This window comes from Giraffa tippelskirchi, chromosome 7 (genome assembly GCF_054371585.1).
Source record: "Giraffa tippelskirchi isolate mGirTip1 chromosome 7, T2T-mGirTip1v1.2.pri, whole genome shotgun sequence".
Taxonomy (NCBI): Eukaryota; Metazoa; Chordata; class Mammalia; order Artiodactyla; family Giraffidae; genus Giraffa; species Giraffa tippelskirchi.
Genome location: NC_137281.1, coordinates 12,130,139 through 12,155,327, shown reverse-complemented (window position 1 = coordinate 12,155,327; position 25,189 = coordinate 12,130,139). Strand labels below are relative to the sequence as shown.

At 46.2% G+C, this 25,189-nt stretch overlaps 1 protein-coding gene across 1 annotated transcript in view; it reads right to left on the bottom strand.

Annotated features, from left to right (window-relative positions):
- Positions 1-302: 302 nt before the first annotated feature.
- Positions 303-25,189, bottom strand: part of LOC145515542 (uncharacterized) — a 97,058-nt gene continuing 72,171 nt past the window's right edge. Inside the window, exons 5-6 of the mRNA XM_081516197.1 lie at positions 6,599-6,783; positions 303-1,015 (exon numbers count right to left, since the gene is read on the bottom strand). The gene's annotated coding sequence lies outside the window, so the exon portion shown is untranslated. The remainder of the gene's footprint in view (positions 1,016-6,598; positions 6,784-25,189) is intronic.

The following is a 25,189-nucleotide window of genomic DNA, read 5'->3' as shown; positions in this document are numbered from 1 at the left end:
CCCCCAAGCTTGCCAGTAGGCATGAGGGATCTTTGTTCCCCTCCTGGATCCTACCTTCACCCCATGAACTTGACTGGTGGAGTCTTAGGCACCAGACCGCCAGGGAAGCCCCTAAATGGATTATTTGGTGAAAGATTTTCTACAGACAAAAGGCTGGTGGAGGACTTGACTGGGGATTTCTTCTGCGAAAGCCTCAGTGGGTCCTGCTTGCTTACAATCTGGCCCTTCCCCTGATCTGCCCTGACTGGTGTCTCAGCCCTCTAGGAGAAGGAAGTCAGCACAGAAAGAGGCAGGCAACCACATGAGAGTTCAAATATCCTTTATTTCTTATTTCTTTACATTGTAAGGGGGGGCTGAGCGGTAAAGAATATGCCTGCAACGCAGGACCGGCCAGGTTCAAATAACTCTTGTTGCTTAGGCCGGCAGACTTGGCATGTGGAAATCATATAAACAGCCCACAGTGATAAATAGAGTCCACCAGGCTCCTCCATCCACAGGATTGTCCAAGCAAGGGTACTGAAGTGGGTTGCCAAAAAATAGCTTCGATACTCAACTGGTAGATAAATAGAGATTAAACTATAACGTCTTCAGATCGTTTGCGACCAAACATCTTCTTAAATATATACAAGATGTTATCCTATTAAGAACTCAGGCCCAGCTGGTTCCATGCCATGGAACCTATCTTCTTTAGGGCCCATTCTACCAAATGTCTGACTAGTTCTTTAAGCAGCCATTTGAAGGGCGTCAGATCCTGCTCCGTTCTATATACTGTAATTCTGTATAAGATATTCGGTAAACTCTGTAATTTATCTTCTACAAATTTACTTATTTTCTCTGTGAGAACTTCAGCCAGTTTAGTTTGAAGAGCTTCCATTAGCGCAGTCTTGGTAAAAGAAATCAATGTCTCCATGCTGAAAAAGTGAGCGTGTCTGAGTGTGTCTGTTGCCTTGAGTCCGAGTCCTGAATTTATTTGCCCTGAAAGAGCAATAATCCTCCCACATATTAGCAAAATAGGCTGTAAAAGAAATAAAAAATACCATACAAAAGAAGGTTTTTAAGAAAACAGTCTCCAATTAGAAGACAAAAGAGCAGACAAAAAAAGGCTGTTAAGGGCAGCTGGAAATCCCCAGTTCCGGAAGTCACCAGTTAGAGGCTGCATTTCTCACTGTTCTCTTGCATGTTTCACTAAGATTGAAATGTTCAACCATCTGTTTTGTAATTACTACAACTACCCTAGCTTTACTTCCCTGTGACTCATTGTGGTCACTGTATTTTTGCAGATCTTTATTCATGTCATCTCAGTTTTTAAGTCCTTGCCCTAAGGGTGTTTATTGCAAACATAAGTTTATTGCCTCAGGTTATTGCATTCTGTACCTCCTCTTGTCTCTTGTCTGTCACAGGCCTCTTTTAGTCCCTGTGTTACTTCTTGTGCCCAGTCTCATTCTCTCTTCATTGTCCTGCCAGGAGTTTGCTTTTCTGCAACCATCTCTTGACTTTGTTCATTCTTTCTAATACACATTAATGAGACACTGAGTAATTTCAGTGTAATTTCACTCGGTAATCCAAGTCTATGCCCCGACCAGTAATGCTGAAGAAGCTGAACTTGAACGGTTCTATGAAGACCTACAAGACCTTTTAGAACTAACACCCAAAAAAGATGTCCTTTTCATTATAGGGGACTGGAATGCAAAAGTAGGTAGTCAGGATACACCTGGAGTAACAGGCAAATTTGGCCTTGGAGTACAGAATGAAGCAGGGCAAAGGCTAACAGCGTTTTGCCAAGAGAACGCACTGGTCATAGCAAACACCCTCTTCCAACAACTCACGCGAAGACTCTACACATGGGCATCACCAGATGGTCAACACCGAAATCAGATTGATTATATTCTTTGCAGCCAAAGATGGAGAAGCTCTATACAGTCAGCAAAAACAAGATCGGGAACAGACTGTGGCTCAGATCATGAACTCCTTATTGCCAAATTCAGACTTAAATTGAAGAAAGTAGGGAACACCACTAGACCATTCAGGTATGACCTAAATCAAATCCCTTATGATTATACACTGGAAGTGACAAATAGATTTAAGGGACTAGATCTGATAGACAGAGTGCCTGATGAACTATGGACAGAGGTTCATGACACTGTACAGGAGACAGGGATCAAGACCATCCCCATGGAAAAGAAATGCAAAAAAGCAAAATAGCTGTCTGAGGAGGCCTTACAAACAGCTGTGAAAAGAAGAGAAGTGAAAAGCAAAGGAGAAAAGGAAAGATATTCCCATCTGAACGCAGAGTTCCAAAGAATAGCAAGGAGAGATAAGAAAGCCTTCCTCAGCGATCAGTGCAAAGAAATAGAGGAAAACCACAAAATGGGAAAGACTAGAGATCTCTTCAAGAAAATTACAGATACCAAGGGAACTTTGCATGCAAAGATGGGCTCGATAAAGGACGGAAATGGTATGGACCTAACAGAAGCAGAAGATATTAAGAAGAGGTGGCAAGAATACACAGAAGAACTGTACAAAACAGATCTTCATGATCCCAGATAATCACGGATCTTCAGACTCAGATAATCATGATGGTGTGATCACTCACCTAGAGCTAGACATCCTGGAATGTGAAGTCAAGTGGGCCTTAGAAAGCATCACTACGAACAAAGCTAGTGGAGGTGATGGGATTCCAGTTGAGCTATTTCAAATCCTGAAAGATGATGCTGTGAAAGTGCTGCACTCAATATGCCAGCAAATCTGGAAAACTCAGCAGTGGCCACAGGACTGGAAAAAGTCCGTTTTCATTCCAATCCCAAAGAAAGGCAATGCCAAAGAATGCTCGAACTACTGCACAATTGCACTCATCTCACACGCTAGTAAAGTAATGCTCAAAATTCTCCAAGCCAGGCTTCAGGAATACGTGAACCGTGAACTTCCAGGTGTTCAAGCTGGTTTTTGAAAAGGCAGAGGAACCAGAGATCAAATTGCCAATATCCGATGGATCATCGAAAAAACAAGAGAGTTCCAGAAAAGCATCTATTTCTGCTTTATTGAGTATGCCAAAGCCTTTGACTGTGTGGATCACAATAAACTGGAAAATTCTGAAAGAGATGGGAGTACCAGACCATCTGACCTGTCTCTCGAGAAACCTGTATGCAGGTCAGGAAGCAACAGTTAAAACTGGACATGGAACAACAGTCTGGTTCCAAATAGGAAAAGGAGTATGTCAAGGCTGTATATTGTCACCCTGCTTATTTAACTTAGATGCAGAGTACATCATGAGAAACGCTGGGCTGGAGGAAACACAAGCTAGAATCAAGATTGCCGGGAGGAATATCAATAACCTCAGATATGCGGATGACACCACCTTATGGCGAAAAGCGAAGAAGAACTAAAGAGCCTCTTGATGAAAGTGAGAGAGGAGAGTGAAAAAGTTGGCTTAAAGCTCAACATTCAGAAAACTAAGATCATGGCATCTGGTCCCATCACTTCATGGGAAATAGATGGGGAAACAGTGGTAACAGTGGCTGACTTTATATTTTTGGGCTCCAAAATCATGGCAGATGGTGACTGCAGCCATGAAATTAAAAAACGCTTACTCCTCGGAAGGAAGGTTATGACCAACCGAGACAGCATATTAAAAAGCAGAGACATTACTTTGTCAACAAAGGTCCGTCTAGTCAAGGCTATGGTTTTTCCAGTAGTCATGTATGGATGTGAGAGTTGGACGGTGAAGAAAGCCGAGTGCCGAAGATTTGATGCTTTTGAACTGTGCTGTTGGAGAAGACTCTTGAGAGTCCCTTGGACTGCAAGAAGATCCAACCAGTCCATCCTAAAGGAGATCAGTCCTGGGTGTTCATTGGAAGGACTGATGTTGAAGCTGAAACTACAATACTTTGGCCACCTGATAGGAAGAGCTGACTCATTTGAAAAGACCGTGATGCTGGGAAAGATTGAGGGCAGGCGGAGAAGGGGACAACAGAGGATGAGATGGTTGGATGGCATCACTGACTCAATGGACATGAGTTTGGATGGACTCTGGGAATTGGTGATGGACAGGGAGGCCTGGCGTGCTTTGGTTCAGGGGTCGCAGAGGGTCGGACCTGACTGAGCAACTAATCTGAACTGAACAGAGTATATGTAATACATAAAATTTTATTATATTATATTGTATTGTATATTTTATATGCTCTATAATCTATCATATAACGTACATTTTATATTATATATATTATTTAATTATATAATAGTATATGTACCATATATACTAATTAAAATATAATATAGTAAAGTATATATAAATGTACTCTATATGTATATTTATATACAGTAAAGCATATATAAGTATACTGTATATTTATATTTATAAACAGTAAAGTATATATAACAAAGTATAATATATATAACATAATATATAACATATAAGTATCATATATAATAAATTATATATCATACAATATATAATAATATATATTTATATAATATTATATATTGTATGTAATATATATTATATATAATATATAAGATTATATATCAATATTACATATGTACTTATATTATATATACACGTATACATGTATATATAATATACATATATCATATATACATATATACATAATTATTATATATATGTAATTATTTTATATAATATATAATAATTATTATATATAATAAAATATAAGATATAAATGTAATAATATGTCCTTTTATATTTTATATATAAATTTATATGTATAATCTATATATAAAATATATTATTAATATATATTATATATGTTATATATATTTTATATAATTTTGTATATATTTCATATATGTATATATTTTATCTAGTAAATATGTATTTATTATTATCTATAACATATGTAATCGTTATACATATCATATATAGTTTTAAAATAAATATATAATTGTTTAATAAAAATTTTTAAGCTTTTTAAATAAATTATAATTATAGGAAAAAATTATAATATATAATAATTATAATATATAATAATATAATTAATATAGTACATAATATATAATAATATGATAATATACATATATTGTAATATATATTTATATATTTTAATATATATTACTATATTGTTATATATTATTATGCTTTATATTATTGTATTATTTTATATTTTTTATTTTAATTTTATTTTATATTTATTATTTATTTCTTTATTACTATTTATTTTTAGTAGAGGTAAAAACATATCACATTTTAAAAATCCCTTAAAACTTAACACCAAGAAAGAAGCAATTGAAATTTTTTATCAACAGTAGATTTTATAACCTATAAGACATACATATTTTATGACACATTTTTTTCTTTATGTCTTACCAGGTGTGTACTTAATAAACTCAAATATGTTCAGTGTTTTTTCATAAAAGGCAAAGATAAGTAAACACAGACTTGTTCAGAAGTCAATGTTTTGGTATTTTATCTAAAATTGATTTAAATCTTCAATGGATTCTCATCATTGAATTTAATTTAACAAAACTCTAATGGTTTAAAATCCCGAGCGGCCAAAAAACAAAGTGTACTTCTTTTCAAGAGCTCCGCTAAAACCTTCTATACCATTTATCTTGGTTATTTACGACAATATATCAGTGTGAGTGAATTTTCTTGCTGACAAATTTTGCAACAGGTATGACCAAGAGACTAGCAGTAGAACTAAGTACAATGAAAGAAGGTTGGCGTCTCACGCCTCTAGTAATCAGACACAGTTAAACAAGCTAAACAGATGTCAGTACCAGACAGAGACTTAATACTGAACATTTCCCAGATTTTGTGACTCTTAGAAATACTTCATTTGTAAGCGCTTGTTTTTCTTCAAGTCAATGGAATAGAGCTCCTTTAGAAGTTAATCTCAGGAATATCATCTAAAGACAAAGACACACACTGAGACATACACACGAGCAGAGATGTGTTTCATTTTACATTTCATGAATCAGGAACTGCAATTAAACTTGTCAGTTTATGAAAAACAGAGAGAACACTCAAATGTACACACCTGAGGTCAAAGGCTTCTTTTTCTTCCCTCCTTCCACCCCCCTCCTCCGGCTCGGTTTAAATTCTTCTAAGTAAGCCAAGGCTGAAACACAGGCAATGTGGGCTGTGTTTGTATTAATACTCAGGGACATGGTGAGGCTTCACATCAACCTTCCTGCTAAGAATCTCTTTGTTCTCCCAGGGTGAGTGTCCTAGAAAACTAAAGTGTGTTATCAAGCCACCTCTCTCTAACTGCACATGCAAAATGAACCAGTTCTGAAATTTCAAGAGTTTCAACTCTCAACCATGTTCTCCAAAGTCTAAAGAATATTGGGACTACATGGTGTTAAACTATTTTGTCCTTATTGATAGGTTTAAATGTGTAGGTTGACCAGTCTTCCAAAATGTGCCCTAGGCGGTTATCACAGGGACTCAAAGGAGCATTTCCTGTTTGATCAGACACCCATGAGCCAAATGCAAACCAGACCTCATTAGCTGCTGGAAATCTTATACCAGGGGGAAGACACCAGAACGCATACCGCTCAGAGTGGCTGCTTCCAATTCCTTCCAAGTCCATGACCTTAGTCCTTAGACCTCACAGGTGGGATTTCCAACATGAAAACTAACCAGACAGGCACGGAATGTTCCCCAGAGGGAAACAAAGGTTCCTCAGATGGACATGTTGAAGGAGCCTCGGATACACGGCGGGCGACTCCCACAGGTGCTGGCCAAGATGTCTCGATGTCCCAGACGTTGTCTTTCTCCTTCCTCAAAATAATTCCTTGGGGCAGCAAAATTCAAGCTGCCACGGGCTGGAGGAAGAGAGGAACATCCTTGAGGCGAAGGTGGCCTCCCCACCCTCTAGGGCGGCCCTTCCTCTTCCCTCCTCCACCGCCTTGGTGTCCCCACTGCCCGGTTGGTGGACCCAGTATGACTGGGGCTCAGCCTTCTTGACACAGGTCCTCGGGGATCAGGCCTCTGAAGGAATCCTCCCACCGTTCCAACCTTCTGGAAAGAGGCTGCATGGGGGAAAAATCTAGAGAGTGTGATGGAGCCAGGGGACACCCGTGGGGTCACCCCTAAGCCAACCCCACATGGGACTCCAAATTTGTTACCAAAATTCAGCCTCTGTACAGCAAGGCAGAGTGAAGTCTGTAAGGAAGAATTTTGGGTGAGGTAGAGAGAAAGCTTTACTGCTTGGCTAGGAAAATTGGGCCACACTGGCCGAGTGCCCCCAAGACCGCGAGTCCCAGCCTAGAGCAGGGTTGTGGAGTCTTGTAGTGTTTATGGAGCCGTGGCTGGTGTGGAGGTAGTGGGGAGGCCACACACAGCATCAACCTTCTTGTTCCAAGCATTCTGGGGTCTACCTGCTGTGGGCAGCAAACAGTTAACTTCTTCAGCCTCGTGGGGGTTGCGGTAACTGCAAAATAGCTCACACATAAGGCACAGAATATTATCAAGAGACCTTGAGGAAGAAAAATCCTTGACTTTGTTTGATGGCTCAAGTATTATTATTTTGTCTTGTTTGACATTTTCCCCTTCAGGATTTTCTCACTGCTCTGATGAAATTTATTCTTTTCTTTTTTCCCCCCAAAGCTCGCCAGAAGGCATGAGGGATCTTTGTTTCCCTCCTGGATCCTACTTTCACCCCATGAATTTGACAGGTGGAGTCTTAGGCACCAGACCGCCAGGGAAGCCCCTAAATGGATTATTTGGTGAAAGATTTTCTACAGACAAAAGGCTGGTGGAGGACTTGACTGGGGGTTTCTTCTGCGAAAGCCTCAGTGGGTCCTGCTTGGTTACAATCTGGCCCTTCCCCTGATCTGCCCTGAGTGGCATCTCAGCCCTCCAGGAGAAGGAAGTCAGCACAGAAAGAGGCAGGCAACCACATGAGAGTTCAAATATCCTTTATTTCTTATTTCTTTACATTGTAAGGGGTAGCTGAGCGGTAAAGAATATGCCTGCAACGCAGGACCGGCCAGGTTCAAATAACTCTTGTTGCTTAGGCAGGCAGATTTGGCATGTGGAAATCATATAAACAGCCCACAGTGATAAATAGAGTCCACCAGGCTCCTCCATCCACGGGATTCTCCAAGCAAGGGTACTGAAGTGGCTTGCCAAAAAATAGCTTCGATACTGAACTGGTAGATAAATAGAGATTAAACTATAACGTCTTCAGATCATTTGCGACCCAACATCTTCTTAAATATATACAAGATGTTATCCTATTAAGAACTCAGGCCCAGCTGGTTCCATGCCATGGAACCTATCTTCTTTAGGGCCCATTCCACCAAATGTCTGACTAGTTCTTTAAGCAGCCATTTGAAGGGCGTCAGATCCTGCTCCGTTCTATATACTGTAATTCTGTATAAGATATTCTGTAAACTCTGTAATTTATCTTCTACAAATTTACTTATTTTCTCTGTGAGAACTTCAGCCAGCATACATTGAAGAACTTCCATTAGCACGGTCTTGGTAAAAGAAATCAATGTTTCCGTGCCGAAAAAGTGAGCGTATCCGAGTGTGCCTGTTCCCTTGAGTCCAAGTCCTGAATTTATTTGCCCTGAAAGAGCAATAGTCCGCCCACTCATCAGCAAAATAGGCTGCCAAAGAAATACAAAACACCATACAAAAAAAGGTTCTCAAGAAAGCATGCTACAAAATAGCAGACAAAAAAAATGGCTCTTAAGGGCAGCTGGAAATCCCCAGTTCCGGAAGTCCCCAGTTAGAGGCTGCATTTCTTACTGTGCTCTTGCATATTTGACCAAGATTTAAATGTTCAACCATCTGTCCTAATATACAAGAGCACAGTGAGAAACGCAGCCTCTAACTGGGGACTTCCGGAACTGGGGATTTCCAGCTGCCCTTAAGAGCCATTTTTTTGTCTGCTATTTTGTCAAGAATGCAGCCTCTTACTGTGCTCTTGCACATGAGGACTGATGATTCAACATTTAAATCTTGGTCAAATATGCAAGAGCACAGTAAGAAATGCAGCCTCTAACTGGGGACTTCTGGAACTGGGGATTTCCAGCTTCCCTTAAGAGCCATTTTTTTGTCTGCTATTTTGTCAAGAATGCAGCCTCTTACTGTGCTCTTGCACATGAGGACTGATGATTCAACATTTAAATCTTGGTCAAATATGCAAGAGCACAGTAAGAAATGCAGCCTCTAACTGGGGACTTCTGGAACTGGGGATTTCCAGCTGCCCTTAAGAGCCATTTTTTTGTCTGCTATTTTGTCAAGAATGCAGCCTCTTACTGTGCTCTTGCATATGAGGACTGATGGTTGAACATTTAAATCTTGGTCAAATATGCAACAGCACAGTAAGAAATGCAGCCTCTAACTGGGGACTTCCGGAACCGGGGATTTCCAGCTGCCCTTAAGAGCCATTTTTTTTGTCTGCTATTTTGTAGCCTGTTTTCTTTAGAACCTTTTTTTGTATGGTGTTTTGTATTTCTTTGGCAGCCTATTTTGCTGATGAGTGGGCGGACTATTGCTCTTTCAGGGCAAATAAATTCAGGACTTGGACTCAAGGGAACAGGCACACTCGGATACGCTCACTTTTTCGGCATAGAAACATTGATTTCTTTTACCAAGACCGTGCTAATGGAAGCTCTTCAAAGTATACTGGCTGAAGTTCTCACAGAGAAAGGAAATAAATTTGTAGAAGATAAATTACAGAGTTTACAGAATATCTTATACAGAATTACAGTATATAGAAAGGAGCAGGATCTGACGCCCTTCAAATGGCTGCTTAAAGAACTAGTCAGACGTTTGGTGGAATGGGCCCTAAAGAAGATAGGTTCCATGGCATGCAACCAGCTGGGCCTGAGTTCTTTACAGATTAAGATCTTGTATATATTTAAGAACATGTTTGGTCGCAAACGATCTGAAGACTTTCTGGTTTAATCTCTATTTATCTACCAGTTCAGTATCGAAGCTATTTTTTGGCAACCCACTCCAGTACCCTTGCCTGGAGAATCCCGTGGATGGAGGAGCCTGGTGGACTCTATTTATCACTGTGGGATGTTTATATGATTTACACATGCCGAGTCTGCCTGCCTAACCAACAAGAGTTATTTGAACCCGGCCAGTCCTGCGTTGCAAGCATATTCTTTACCGCTCAGCCCCACTGACAATGTATAGATTTCACCCTAAGAAATAAAGGGTATCTGAAACTAGAGATACCAAAGGAACATTTCATGCAAAGATAGGCTCAATAAAGGACAGAAATGGTATGGACCTAACAGAAGCAGAAGATATTAAGAAGAGGTGGCAAGAATACACAGAAGAACTGTACAAAAAAGATCTTCACAACCCAGATAATCACGATGGTGTGATCACTCACCTAGAGCCAGACATCCTGGAATGTGAAGGCAAGTGGGCCTTAGAAAGCATCACTACGAACAAAGCTAGTGGAGGTGATGGAATTCCAGTTGAGCTATTTCAAATCCTCAAAGGTGATGCTGTGAAAGTGCTGCACTCGATATGCCAGCAAATTTGGAAAACTCAGCAGTGGCCACAGGACTGGAAAAGGTCAGTTTTCATTCCAATCCCAAAGAAAGGCAATGCCAAAGAATGCTCAAACTACCGCACAATTGCACTCATCTCACATGCTAGTAAAGTAATGCTCAAAATTCTCCAAGCCAGGCTTCAGCAATACGTGAACCGTGAACTTCCAGATGTTCAAGCTGGTTTTAGAAAAGGCAGAGGAACCAGAGATCAAATTGCCAATATACGCTGGATCATCGAAAAAGCAAGAGAGTTCCAGAAAAACATCTATTTCTGCTTTATTGACTATGCCAAAGCCTTTGACTGTGTGGATCACAATAAACTGTGGAAAATTCTGAAAGAGATGGGAATACCAGACCATCTGACCTGTCTCTTGAGAAACCTGTATGCAGGTCAGGAAGCAACAGTTAGAACTGGACATGGAACAACAGATTGGTTCCAAATAGGAAAAGGAGTACGTCAAGGCTGTATATTGTCACCCTGCTTATTTAACTTATATGCAGAGTACATCATGAGAAACGCTGGGCTGGAAGAAACACAAGCTGGAATCAAGATTGCCGGGAGAAATATCAATAACCTCAGATACGCGGATGACACCACCCTTATGGCAGAAAGTGAAGAAGAACTAAAGAGCCTCTTGATGAAGGTGAAGGAGGAGAGTGAAAAAGTTGGCTTAAAGCTCAATGTTCAGAAAACTAGCTGGAATCAAGATTGCCGGGAGAAATATCAATAACCTCAGATATGTGGATGACACCACCCTTATGGCAGAAAGTGAAGAAGAACTAAAGAGCCTCTTGATGAAGGTGAAGGAGGAGAGTGGAAAAGTTGGCTTAAAGCTCAACGTTCAGAAAACTAAGATCATGGCATCTGGTCCCATCACTCCATGGGAAATAGATGGGGAAACAGTGGAAACAGTGTCAGACTTTACTTTTTTGGGCTCCACAATCACTGCTGATGGTGACTGCAGCCATGAAATTAAAAGACGCTTACTCCTTGGAAGGAAGGTTATGGCCAACCTAGATAGCATGTTTAAAAGCAGAGACATTACTTTGCCAACAAAAGTCCGTCTAGTCAAGGCTATGATTTTTCCAGTGGTCATGTATGGATGTGAGAGTTGGACGGTGAAGAAAGCTGAGCGCCGCAGAATTGATGCTTTTGAACTGTGGTGTTGGAGAAGACTCTTGAGAGTCCCTTGGACTGCAAGGAGATCCAATCAATCCATCCTAAAGGAGATCAGTCCTGGGTGTTCATTGGAAGGTCTGATGTTGAAGCTGAAGCTCCAATACTTTGGCCACCTCATGCGAAGGGTTGACTCATTGGAAAAGACCCTAATGCTGGGTAGGATTGGGGGCGGGAGGAGAAGGGGATGACAGAGGATGAGATGGTTGGATGGCATCACCGACTCGATGAACATGGGTTTGGGTAGACTCCGGGAGTTGGTGATGGACAGAGAGGCCTGGCGTGCTGCAATTCATGGGGTCGCAGAGAGTCGGACACGACTGAGCGACTGAACCGAACTGAACTGAATTTTCACACAACAGTAGGATACAAATTCTGTTCAAGTTCCCATAAACTAGGAGACACTGGAACACATCCAGGGACATAAAACAAGGTACAAAAATGTCATGTCTAACGGTATTAAAATCATACACAGTCTATTCTCTTATCACTGTTGAATTATGTTAGAAATCAATATCAAAAGATATTTAAAAATAACCAACACATTTTCAAGTGCAATGTGACACATACTATTGACTTTGACTTAGACATTGAATACTCCCCGAATTTTTATGATTAGTCATCATGCCGGCAAACAAGTGGGAGTGAACTAACCTCTTACCTCAAGTGGTGCCATGTTCCCTGTCACACACTCATTGGCCAGTGACTTCATCCCGTGACTTCTGTCAGAGGAAATAAATCCTGGACGTGGACTGAAAGGAGAAGACGCATCTGAAGTTTTCCCCACGGCTTTACTTATTTCACTGAAGGAGCACAAGACCATGGAAATTCTAGTGGGTATGGTTGCTGAATTCCTCACAGAGAAGGTAAGGAAATTCATAAATAATAAATTAATGATACATGGAATGGTGCAAGTCCTGAAATCCTTCAACTGGTTGGTGGCATACCTGATTAAAAGAATATTGATATTTGTACTACAGAAGATAATATCCGTGACATACAACCAGTTATACCTGAACTGTTTAAAAAATAAGCTCATGTACGTCTTTAAAACCAGAAAACATCAACCAGCAAAGGTGATTGTGATTTAATTTCTATTTATATATCAGTTTGCTATCTATACTATCTTCAGAAAATCTTGAAGGATGTCATATATTATTGTATAAGAAGAGGCATCATTGTGAGAAGTTTAAAACAGAGATTTAAGTTTCCTCGCTAATTATAAATACCAATTGCACCTGCCTAACGAAGAGTGATTTGAAACTGAAGAAATGTCACTAACGTTATGATAACGAGTTTGGAAAAACACATCGGATTTGAATTAATATACTGGCTCCTAAACTGCCATTTCTGCAAACACTGGGAAAAAATCTGAAACCAAACTTTTGCTGTTACCATCAACATACCAACTCTGCCTTTCTGACAATAAATACATCTGACCCTGGAGAAATAAAACGATAACTGTGGTCTCCTGCTTGGTTGTATGCTGACTTTCTTCTGCTGGGGTGAGGGTCCCGCAGGCGGGCGCAGAGTAGGCGAAGGGCCAGGTCTGGAGGAGCGAGGAGGACAGGGCCCCGGAGGCAGGAGGGCCGAGGGCTGAAGAGGTTTCAAAGGGAAAATTCCGGAGAGGAGCCCTGAAGAGAGGTCAGTGTGGGGAGCAGGGCAGCGCTGGGTGCAGAGCTGGGAAGCCGGTTCCCGACCAGAGAGAAGGGCTGGAGGAGCCCTGGGGACCTTGAGAGGAGTCGGGGGCGCACAGGGCCCGGGCGCCGGTCTTCAAGGGACAGAACAGGGGGGAGAACAGAGGGAGGAGAAACTCCGCGCCACGGAGGCGCCCTCGGAGTGGAAGGACAGTCCCCAAAGGGGAAGCGTGCGGACGGTGTGGACGCCAACAAGCTCTGAGCTTCCCAAGGCGCCCGGGAGGCTGGCGGTTCCCGCAGCCCTGGGTGTGACCGAGGCCTTCTTTTGCCTCAAGAACTCAAACTGCTCAAGTAGCCCCGCTCCCCCCGCAGACCCCACTCCCCGCCGCCGAGTTATTCCTCACCCCGACTTCCCCTCCCATCCGTCAGGGCAGTGACCCTGTCTTCATCCCCGGCCCCCTAAATTCGTCTCTTCTCCCCGGCTTTTCTAGACCTTTCTGGGCTCTGCACGCTCCTAGGCCGGCCCCATCCTTGATTCTCTCCCCCTCCCTCTCTCCAGTTGCTAGATTCTCCTGGGCTCTGCTCACCACGGTCTCACTCCTCCATCTCCTCCCCTACCCCACCTGTGTTCTAGATTCTTCTGTCCTCGAGCCCCTCCCCTTCCTCGGCCTTGACTCCTTTTCGGCCTCCGCTGTGGTCTGACTCGGTTTCGTCTACTCACAGGACTCTGCGGCTGCCGAACTCTGGGGAAGGACGTTTGGCGCCCCCGGGTGGCCATTCCCTCTCCTGCAGGTCTGCCTCAGACGGCCGGCGGCCCCACCCAGACACCCCCAGCCCGCGCCCTGGAGCAATCCTGCCCTTCTCAGCCTGGTCCCAGCTGGAGCCTGGAAACCCTGCCCTCCTGTCCTACACTCCCGTCCCCGCCCCAAGCCCTCAAGTCCTTTCCTTTTTTGAACCGCCCACAGTCTCAGCTCAAGATTTCCCTCTCCTCCCATTCCTCCTGGGTCCTGACATCCTCTCCTCGCTGCTCATTCTCTGCCTTTCTAGCCCGGGAACTCCTGCGTGTCAGCTGATTTGTGCCTGTCTGTCCCTAACTCCCTTCACAGACAGATGCACAACACACAGAAACATACACACACACACACAGATACCTATAATCTTATGAATACACATACATACACCCACGCCTGCATGTCCGCACAGATTACACAGACACATACCGATAAACACACACAAATATACATGTACATATAAACACACACAAACATTTCCCTATGTCCAAACACACACACACACACATAGGCAAATAGACACACACACATACTTATTCACACACAAACACACAGGTGCACACACATAAACACACACAGATATAATACAATCATATGAAGACACACACACACACTCAGCCCACAGAGCTCCCACACCCTGATCTTGATTCCGAGTTTCTAAGTGGTACCAGATAGAGCTCTTCTCTGAACGCCCCTCCCCCTGGGCTGGGTCTGGAGAGTGTCTTTTCTCTTAGTGACTGTTTAACCCTGATTGTGCTTTGGAGGGGCTTCCCTGATGGCTCAGCTGGTAAAGAATCTGCCTGCAATGTGGGAGATCTGGGTTCGATCCCTGGGTTGGGAAGATCCCCTGGAGAAAGGAAAGGCTATCCACTCCAGTATCCTGGCCTGAAGAATTCCATGGACTGTACAGTAGTCCATGGGGTCGCAAAGAGTCGGACACGACTGAGTGACTTTCACTTTCACTTACTTTCATGTGCTTTGGAGTCTTATAATCTCTCATCTCACCCTGGGTCAGAATCCTAATTGCCAGCTCTATTTCCAAAGCCTCTGATGTTGCTTCCGAGAGAGTCTGATCTTTTTCTCTAAAAGTATTTACACAACATAGTGCATGCCGTGGGTGCACGGTGTGGTGCCTGTACCCAGGCCGCTCAGTGGTCTCACAGAGGCCCTCGCTCTGTTGCAGAGACTGCTCTCAGCTGAGCCACAGTCCCTTCTTCAGACAGTTGTCCCCCACCCATTCCTGGGAGCAGCCAACAGCCAGGATTGCTGGCGAAGGGCTCTGGAGCCCCAAGTGAGGCGGGCCGTGGGCTGAAGTGTGTGCTCGGAGCCCTGTGGTCAGGCTGCAGCACGTCCCCGCTCAGACCTTACCCTGGCTAGCTCCTGGCTCTGTGCTGCTCGGATTCCCTCCAGTGACCCCTCCACGAAACTCTGGAATCTTCGCTCTTGCTCTGCTTCCAGGAAGCCTGACTGGAGACCATCCACTCCAGCAGTGGCTCTTTCTCGGAAGCCTGCCCTGCCTGCAAGTTGTTTCTGGATCGGATCACTCACCACAGGACTGGAAAGTGGGGCACCGGTATCCTGGACATTATCCGAGGGGAGCAGTGGGGATAAGAACAGGGGTGCACAGCTGGCATGCTGTCTCGGGGGGGGGGAGACGTGGGGGATGGTAAAGAGAAGGCGTGTGGAATCAGGTGCTGGTAACCTGAGCCTGGACGAGAGACAAGGACGGGCTCCTGTTGCTCAGCAGTGACAGCCAAGTGTGAGAGGCCAGGGGACCCTCACCTCCTGCAGTCAAAGGCTGAGACCTGGCACCGGCCCTAAGTATAAAGAGCAAAACTTAAAAATGGAGCTCTTGGCTTCAGCAAACACTTTGTGCCTACATTGGGGAAGGAAGGGACCCTGAGACGAGGTCAGGGGGACCTGCTCCAGAATCCCTTGTGGTCTTGATCCCACATACCCTGAGACCTTTCAACCGAAGAAGGAAGAGAGAAGTCTCCTGAGGCAGACAGAATAACAGCCCCCCAAAGATGCCCGTGCCCTAACCCCAGACCCTGTGAATCCCTCCTTTTACACAACAAAGGAGGAGATTTTGCAGACATGACGAAGTTAAGGATGGTGAGGTGGGGGGACTCTGTTTTTGGATTCTCCACGTGGTTCAGAGTTATCATCCTGGTCCTCATGAAGTAGGGGCAAGAGAGTGAAAGACAGAGGAAGACGTGAGAGCAGAGGCAGAGGCAGGAGTGATGAGCTGGGAAGATACAGGAAGGGGCCGTGAGCTCTGGATGCAGGCAGTCCCCAGAATCCAGGAAAAGGGAGAGAAACACATCCCGCCCTGAAGACTCCAGACGGGGTACAGCCCCGCTCACCCTGGATTCGAGCCCCGTCGGGTTCACTGCAGACTCGCAGGACAGGACTGTGCTGTGTGTGTGCTGGCTGGTTACAGCAGCCATAGGAAGCAAAGACACCCCTTCTTGAGAGATTGTGCAGATTTCAAAGGACACACAACAGCTTCAGAAATTCCCTGGATGTCCAGCTGTTAGGACTCAGAGCTTTCACTTCCCTGAGCCCAGGCCCTAGCCTGGCTGGGGAACTGGAATCCTGCAATCTGCACAGTGTGGCCAAAAGAAAAAAAAAAAAAACCCTACAGTTCCTCAAGTTATAGATTTACAGTAGTGTCTTTTCTTGACTAGATCCTAAATTCCTGTAGTGAATTTAGGAACTGAGTGTTGTTTGGACTGGAATCCCAGGCATGGGGTAAACTGGTGATGGTTTATGAACCTGAGTTCATCCTTGAGGGTCTTTAGGATGTGAACCCTCCAAGAGAAATGAGGGGAGCGTTTCTGGTTAAGGGAGGGGCATGAGCCCAGGCCCAGAGTTGGAAATGGGTGGAAGGCATGCTTGAGGGCACTGGGGGTAGGGGGGGCCCCGCGTAGTGTCTGCAGAACCGGCACAGGATGTGGGGGTTTTATGCTGCAGCCACTGGGGACAGGGACACTGATGGCAGCCAAGGGGAGGAGTTAGGAAGAGAAACTAGTGGACGGCTATCTGCTTCAACTCTTAGAAGCTCAGCTGAAGAGAACGATAGGAAAATCCATCTTAGCTGACACCTGTTCAGAACCAAGTGTCCTGCAAGGTCCTCTTCTACACAGGGCCGTTCTCGGTTGTCACATTGAGGGAGGTGTTAGGACCAGGGAGGGCTCACAGCTTGTTTGGTTTCAGGGAGGTTGAAAGCACTGATGACAGAATTTGAGCCCCCATCTGCCTGACTGCAAAGTCCTTGTTCTTTTCACTGCAACACCCTGCCTTTGTCAGCACTGTTAAGAGTCCAGGCTTCTAAGAACCAAGAGAAAGTGTAAATAAATCTGTTGTCATGGGAGTTAAGGGCGAAACAAAAGATTAGGGAGATAACAGGCTTGAGAGACTGAAAGAAACTCCCCATCTTTATGGGCAGAGCAAGTAAGGCCTCCACAGGACAAGTGACCAGAATGTTTTAGTGTCTTAATAGGCATCTTCAGGTTTTATGTCCAAATGAGGCTCTTAGGTTCTTTTTGGTTTCCCCAGTGATTTTCCTGAGAGTTCCCCATACCATATAATGGAACCACTATCCCTCTGTTGATTCAGTCAAATGCTTGATTAAAGTTAGGGCCTTGCATTTTTTTTTAATTAATTAATTATTCTCTGGGTGCCCTGGGTGTCGGTTGCTGCGTGCAGGCTTTCTCTAGTTGTGGCGAGCAGGGGCTACTCGTTATCGTGATGCCCGGGCTTCTCATTGCTTTCCTTGTTGTGGAGTATGGGCTCTAGGGTGTGCGGGCTTCAGCAGTTGCAGTGCACGAGCTCAGTGGTTGTGGCACACGGGCTTAGCTGCTCTGCAGCATGTGGTATCTTCCCAGACCAGGGATCGAACCCGTGTCCCATGCGTTGGCAGGTGGATTCTTATCCACTGGACCACCAGGGAATCTAATGGTTTAGAAAGCTGAGCCCAGCAAGTTTTCCCATATGGCCACCAGAGAGAACTGAGGATGCTTCCTTGGGCAGTGGCAGCCCTCAGACAAGCAATTTTCTTGCCATTACTTTTCTTCACGTCAGCACGGGACCCGCACATGAGGCTGAGTGTTCCCTAGGACATAGCTGCTCGTGGGCCTACCAGGAGCAGCAGCGTCAACTCCTTCAGCTGGAAGTGCGCCCGCTGTGAGGTGCACGGTCACAGGCTCTCAAGAAACCCTTGTACGTATTTCAGCAATTCTTGCTATTGGTCCTGACTGTGAGGGAAGAAATGTGTTTGAGGGGAAAAAAGGGTGTTGGCATCTGCCCGTACCCTGGTGGTGGAGACTTTTTTTAAAATTATATTCATGGTGCACAAGGCAGAAAAAAGATGCCCAGGACAAATTGCCCCTTGAAGTTTGGGGCAGAATGGATATAGGTATAAATATGGCTGAGTCTCTTTGCTCCACCTGAAACTACCACAACATTGTTCACTGGTTATACCCCAATACAAAATAAGATGTTTTAATAAGAATTAAATTTTAAAGAGAGCTTCCCTGGTGGCTCAGTGGTAAAGAATCTGCCTGCCAATGCCGGGGACACGGGTTCGTCCCTTGATCTGGGCAGATCCCACATGCCGCGGAGCAGCTAAGCCCGTGCGCCACAACCGTTGAGCCTGTGCCCTAGAACCTGGAAGCCGTAATCACTGAGCCCCCGTGCCACAACTGCTGCTGCTGCTGCTGCGTTGCTTCAGTCGTGTCCGACTCTGTGCGACCCCATAGACAGCGGCCCACCAGGCTCCCTCGTCCCTGGGATTCTCCGGGCAAGAACACTGGAGTGGGTTGCTATGTCCTTCTCCAATGCATGAAGGTGAAAAGTGAAAGTGAAGTCGCTCAGTCATATCCGACTCCTAGCGACCCCAGGGACCGCAACCTACCAGGCTCGTCCGTCCATGGGATTTTCCAGGCAAGAGTACTGGAGTGGGGTGCCATTGCCTTCTCCATGTGCCACAACTACTGAAGCCCAAATGCTCTAGAGCCTGTGCCCCATAACAGGAGAAGCCACCGCAATGAGAAGTCGGCACACCACAGCTAGAGTAGCCCCCTGCTCTTCACAATTAGAGAAAAGGCCCGAGCAGCAACAGAGACCCAGCGCAGAGGAAAATAAATAAAATAAAAACAAATTACCCCTTGAATTACTTTCACTTTGGGGCCACCAAAGTACACATATGCGATCAGTCACAACTTAACAAGGAAAACAAGGAAGATGAGGGGATGCAGTGGTTGATAATGAGCTGACCAGTGTCTCCAAGACTCCTTAGCTGTCACGTACAGGACAGTGCTGGCCACCAGCAGGGCAGCCAGGAAACAGTGTGCCGGGCCAGCACAGGAAGGCCCTGGTGGAGGTCAGATCTCGAGTCTGTGTGCCCTGTTAGCTGTCCCACTGCCCGCTCGATTTCGTCCACACCTTAGAAGCCTGAAGACCTCAATCCGGGTCAACACTGTAAGATCGTATCACTCTGGGTGCGCTTGCATGAACCACTCCTCTCTGGCCTCTCATCTGAGCTGGGCCCATACTCACCAGTCAAGCCCTTCACTCTCAGCCACCTTAGCTGCACACAATTAAAAAGTTTCTTTCTGGTCTCCATACAGGCTGCCTCCTCATACATCTCATCCTGTTCTTTCCATCCACCTGCTTGTTCAATTAAGGGTCATGGGATTGAACTTCCCTGGTGGTCCAGTGGTTAAGAATCCACCTGCCAGTGCAAGGGACACAAGTTCGATCCCTGGTCTGGGAAGATCCCACATGTCGTGAGGCAACTAAGCCATGCAGCAACTACTGAAAATCACACACCCTGGAGCCTATGCTCTGCAACAAGAGAAGTCATTGCAATGAGAAGCCTGCACTCTGCAACTGGAGAGTAGCCCTCTCTCGCTGTAACTAGAGAAAGCCTGTGCACGGCAATGAAGACCCAGTGCAGCCAAAAGTAAATATAAAATAAATAAATAATTTTTTTTTTAAAAAAGAGTGATCCAGTCTCCAAGACAGACCCTGGTTGATTCCACGCAGAAGTCCTAATTGTGAATTCTTGCATTTAAAATAAACATTTTTAAATGTCAAATTCTTTCAGCTTGAAATATTATCCATGTGCAGGGGCCAATCTCACACACACACACACACACACACACACACACACACACACACACACACACACACACACACACACACACACACACACACACCCTTCAGGGCACACACACACACACACACCCTTCAGGGCACCTACAGGACCCTGCACAGCACCAGGCAGGCAGCGGGAGAAAAGCAGAGAGGGAATGAGCCATGTGATGTCCCAGGGAGAGTCGCTCGGAGTGTGCTGTGAGGGTTGAGATGGGATTGTGATGGGCAGGTGGCCTGGGGACTGCAGGGAGCAAGAGGGAGTCAGGGAGCTGGGTACTGATGCCCAGGAAGGAAGCATTGCTATTCCTAACAGAGACCATGTATCTGCAGCAGCTGCTCCTACAAAGGGTCACCCTGGCCAGCCTGGCAGTGCCTTGCCCCCACACCAACCTTTCCCTGGAGTGAGGAATTTTCAGTCTGTGCCCCAAATGGGTAGGATTGATGTTGATGGTGATACCCAGCAGAAACCTATGATTCCACACTCACAATCTTGTGTCTGCAAAACAGGAAAACACTCGTGTGTTCCATGTTAAATTTCCCAGGCAGCACTACCACATCCAAATGACAGGAAGTTCAGTCATTTCCTGGCTTCCTCCCCCACAGGTCTTCTTGCAGACACAAGGGATGGATAACAATTGTTCCTGCCTCTTTCCTCTGCTCAGTTGCTGCAATCATCCTGGGAGATGGTTGATAATCAAGATATGGAGGCTGAGAGCCTGGCCTCACAGCCCACCAGGAGTGCAGGACTCAGCCTCTATCCCGGTAGGGTCAGAGGCGGCAATGACCGTTCTGACAAACTGGGTGTATCTGGAAAACTGAAGCCGTCAAACTGAGTTGCCCAAGTGTGGTCAGGACATAGACGTAAAGCAGGACTGGGTGGGGGGACAGTATTAAGGCACCTTGGCTAGAAGCAATGAAGCGTTGTTGTTTAGTCGCTCTTTTGTGTCCAACTCTTTGTGACCCGATGGACTGTAGCTCACCAGGCTCCTCAGTCCACGCAAGACTACTGGAGGCAAGAACACTGGAGTGGGTTGCCATTTCCTTCTCCAGGGGATCTTCCTGACCCAGGGATTGAACTCGCGACTCCTGCATTGGCAGGTGGAGTCTTTACCATCTGAGTCACCACAGGAATGAAGTGAGAAGTTCTCAGATGTTTGCAGGGACGAGGCTGGAGTCTCCGAGGAAAATTGCCCACCCGCTGATTCAGCGGCAGCAGCTAGGCGGACAGTGCACGGGTGTCTGTTCATCATCTAACTGCTCTCCCTCCAGGAACACCAGTCTCTCCTCACGTCCACCTGCTGAATCCGCCTGTGTGCCTACATTGTCCAATCTACTTGAAGGGACTCTGGGATCTCTTTTCCTGCACTGCAGGGAGTGGGAAGGGGTGTCAAGCCCGGGAATGGTGTCCTGAGAGGCGGGGTGGCAGGACCTCACCATCCCAGCACCCCGGGTCCTGATCTGGGGTTGATGGTGAACCTGGGACCCCATCTGCCCCCTCAGGCCCTGGGAGAACCTGTGCCATAGTGATGGACGCATCTCCCCTGACTCTTCCTGGCACGAGGCTCCTGAAGTGCCCAGGAGGACTCATCTCCTGCTTTGGGGGGGTCCATTCTGGAATGTTCCTCAGCAGCCCAGCCAAGGCCACGTGCACAGATCCTGAGTGATGGGGCTGCAGGTTCACAGCCGTTTCCTGCAGTGCCTGCGCCGGTGGCCTAGGTGTCTGGGCACCCGTGTCCAGCCCACACTGCCCCCTGTGCCTGGAGCCGTCCCCCTCAGCAGTGACTTGGTTCCTGCGGTGGGTTCCAGGTCACCAGTCCGTCCTGCCACCTCCTCCACATGAGGTTCTTCCTGGGGGACCCTGATGTCTGTCCCAGGAGCTTTGCCCAGAGCAAACCTAGAGAGTGTTTGAGGGCTGGTGGTTGTGGCAGTGAACACACGGGCATTTGTCTCAGGTGATGGAAAAAGAGGAGCGTGAGTGCCCTCTAGTGGACTGATCGTTCTAGAAGAGGAGCCAAGAGGACCCTGGGGAGTTGAGAGATTGGGGTTGACCTTGGACAAAGGGCACATTCGGGTTCAGGAGGGATATTCAGGGGGGATAAACTTATGGCTGCCTGTAGCTCCCAAGTGGGAAGACTAGTTTTCCAAAGTGGGTATCAGTTGGACTCCGGGAGTTGGTGATGGACAGGGAGGCCTGGTGTGCTGCGGTTCATGGGGTCACAAAGAGTCAGACACGACTGAGCAACTGAAGGAGCAAGCTCAACATTCAGAAAACTAAGATCATGTCATCCGGTCCCATCACTTCATGGCAAACAGATGGGGAAACAGTGGAAACAGTCGCAGACTTTATTTTTTTGGGCTCCAAAATCACTGCAGATGATGACTGTAGCCATGAAATTAAAAGACGCTTACTCCTTGGAAGAAAAGTTATGACCAACCTAGACAGCATATTAAAAAGCAGAGACATTACTTTGCCAACAAAGGTCTGTCTAGTCAAGGCTATGGTTTTCCCAGTGGTCATGTATGGATGTGAGAGTTGGACTATAAAGAAAGCTAAGTGCTGAAGAATTGATGCTTTTGAACTGTGGTGTTGGAGAAGACTCTTGAGAGTCCCTTGGACTGCAAGGAGATCCAACCAGTCCATCCTAAAGGAAATCAGTCCTGAATGTTCATTGGAAGAACTGATGCTGAAGCTGAAAGTCCAATACTTTGGCCACCTGATGCGAAGAACTGACTCATTTGAAAAGACCCTGATGCTGGGAAAGATTAAAGGCGAGAGGAGAAGGGGACGACAGAGGATGAGATGGTTGGATGGCATCACCGACTCAATGGACATGAGTTTGAGTAAACTCTGGAAGTTGGTGATGAACAGGAAGGCCTGGCGTGCTACAGTCCATGGTGTCGCAAAGAGTCTGACACGACTGAGCGACTGAAGTGAACTGAACCAAAACTCCTCGGGGGATTCCTCTGATGTGAATGGTGGTCCGTGCCCACTTTCCCCTCAGGGTCTGCAGGTGAGGCCACACTCCTCTGCATGTCAGTAGATTCTGCTGCCGTCTCTTCCTTCTCACTGATGTCACTATCGCCATCTTCAAGATTCATTTCTGTCTCATCCATAACAGTCTTCTTCCTCCTCCTCCTTCTCCTCCTCATCTTCCTTGGAAACATTCTTTAATGTGGCGAGTAATCGATGGTAACCAGACACTTGTTCTGGTTCACTCTCTGCTTCACTTTCAGTACCTGAAGTATCTGAGCTCTCTGACAGTTGACAAGTCTGTGGTTTTGCTTCTTGTCTGGAAACTTTGTCATAGAAGGGATGCTCCTCGCCAAAATCCCGAAGAGGCTTTTTCTGCTTTTTAGTCAGGGAGCTGAGAAGCTGGCTCCAGCTCTGGCTCCCATGTATGCCCATGGCAAACACCTCAAATCCGCCCACCCCCAAAAGTAGCTTTTTTCACCAGGAAGTAGTCTGGTCAACCCATTCACGTGGGACCTCCGACGGGACTTTATGGCGGAAGGCCCTCACTTGTTTTTATTTTGCTTGGGGGAATGGTCTGGTAGCAGAAATTCACCTGTAACTCTGAGTCCACTCTATCCTGGGGGCACAGGGGTACACAGGAAAATATTATGTCTAAATTATCCTAACCTCCATCACTGTTCCCTGGCAAAGAGAAGTTCTGGTGGTAGAACATGGTGGGCAGAATATTAACAGGAGAGGATGGCATTCACAAGAGTCTCTACCCTGGGACTCTCCCTGGTGGTCCAGTGGCTAAGACTCCTTGCTCCCAGTGCAGGGGACCTGGGTTCCAACCCTGGTCAGGAAGCTAGATCCCTCACGCCACAGCTAAGAGTTCACGTGCTGCAGCTAAAGATCTTGAAAGCTGCAATGAAGATGGAAGATCCTGGTGCTGCACCTAAGACTCAGCACAGCCAAATTAAATAAGTAAATTTTTAAGAGTAGAATAGTACAGGAGAGCTTTAAAAAAGAAAGAAAAAAAAGCCCTTGTCCAACCAAGGTGGCTCTGGGCTGTGCTCATGCTGCCCTGAGGACCGAGGGATCATGGACAGCTCTCAACCTTCTTTCCTCTGCAAATGCAGGAAGGGACATGGGAAAATGGGGCTGGCTGATGTCCACACAAATATGAGCGGGAAGAAGCAACCACAGGTGGTAGACATGTCATGAACAGGTACTTCTTGTTCCCTTCCAGTGTCCTGAGCCCTCCTGGCCTCTTCAGTCCAGGCTCTGGAGGGAAAAGATGCCATGTGCGCGTGTGCATTCATACTAAGTTGCTTCAGTCGTGTCCAGCTCTTTGCCACCCCATGGACTGTAGCCCGCCAGGCTCCTCGGTCCATGGGAATTCTCCAGGCAAGAACACTGAAGTGAGTTGCCATGCCCTCCTCCGGGAGATCTTCCCCACCCAGGGATCGAACCCGCATCTCTTATGTCTCCTGCATTGGCAGATGGGTTCTTTACCACGAGCGCCACCTGGGAACCCCAAAAGATACCATAGAACACACCAACTCTTTAGAAAAGCTACCGTCTCTTTCGCCTCACCTTCCCCCAAGAGCTGCCTCTCCCCTGCTCCTTGTCTTATTTCCACATGTTCTGCCCCCTCATCACTCTTGGTCCACTGGGACTTGCTCGTGCCTCCCTGTATCTGCCTACGCAGTCCCTGCATGGGATGGCCTCTTCCCCTTTCTCCACCAACCTGCTCCTTCCCCTCTTACAGCCTGACTCACTGGCCATCTGCCACAGTTCGTCCCAACCTCCACAGGTGAACCCCAGGGTCCCCCTCTGAAGCTCCACCTCTGACTCTCTTCTCCTTCTGCTCAGGACCGGTTCCTGTGCTCACGTCACGTGTCCTGGGGATCCCTGAGTACCTGACAGACAGGCGGGATGGGTCTAGCTGGGCTTGTCACTGGTGCCGCCACTCCTTCTCAAG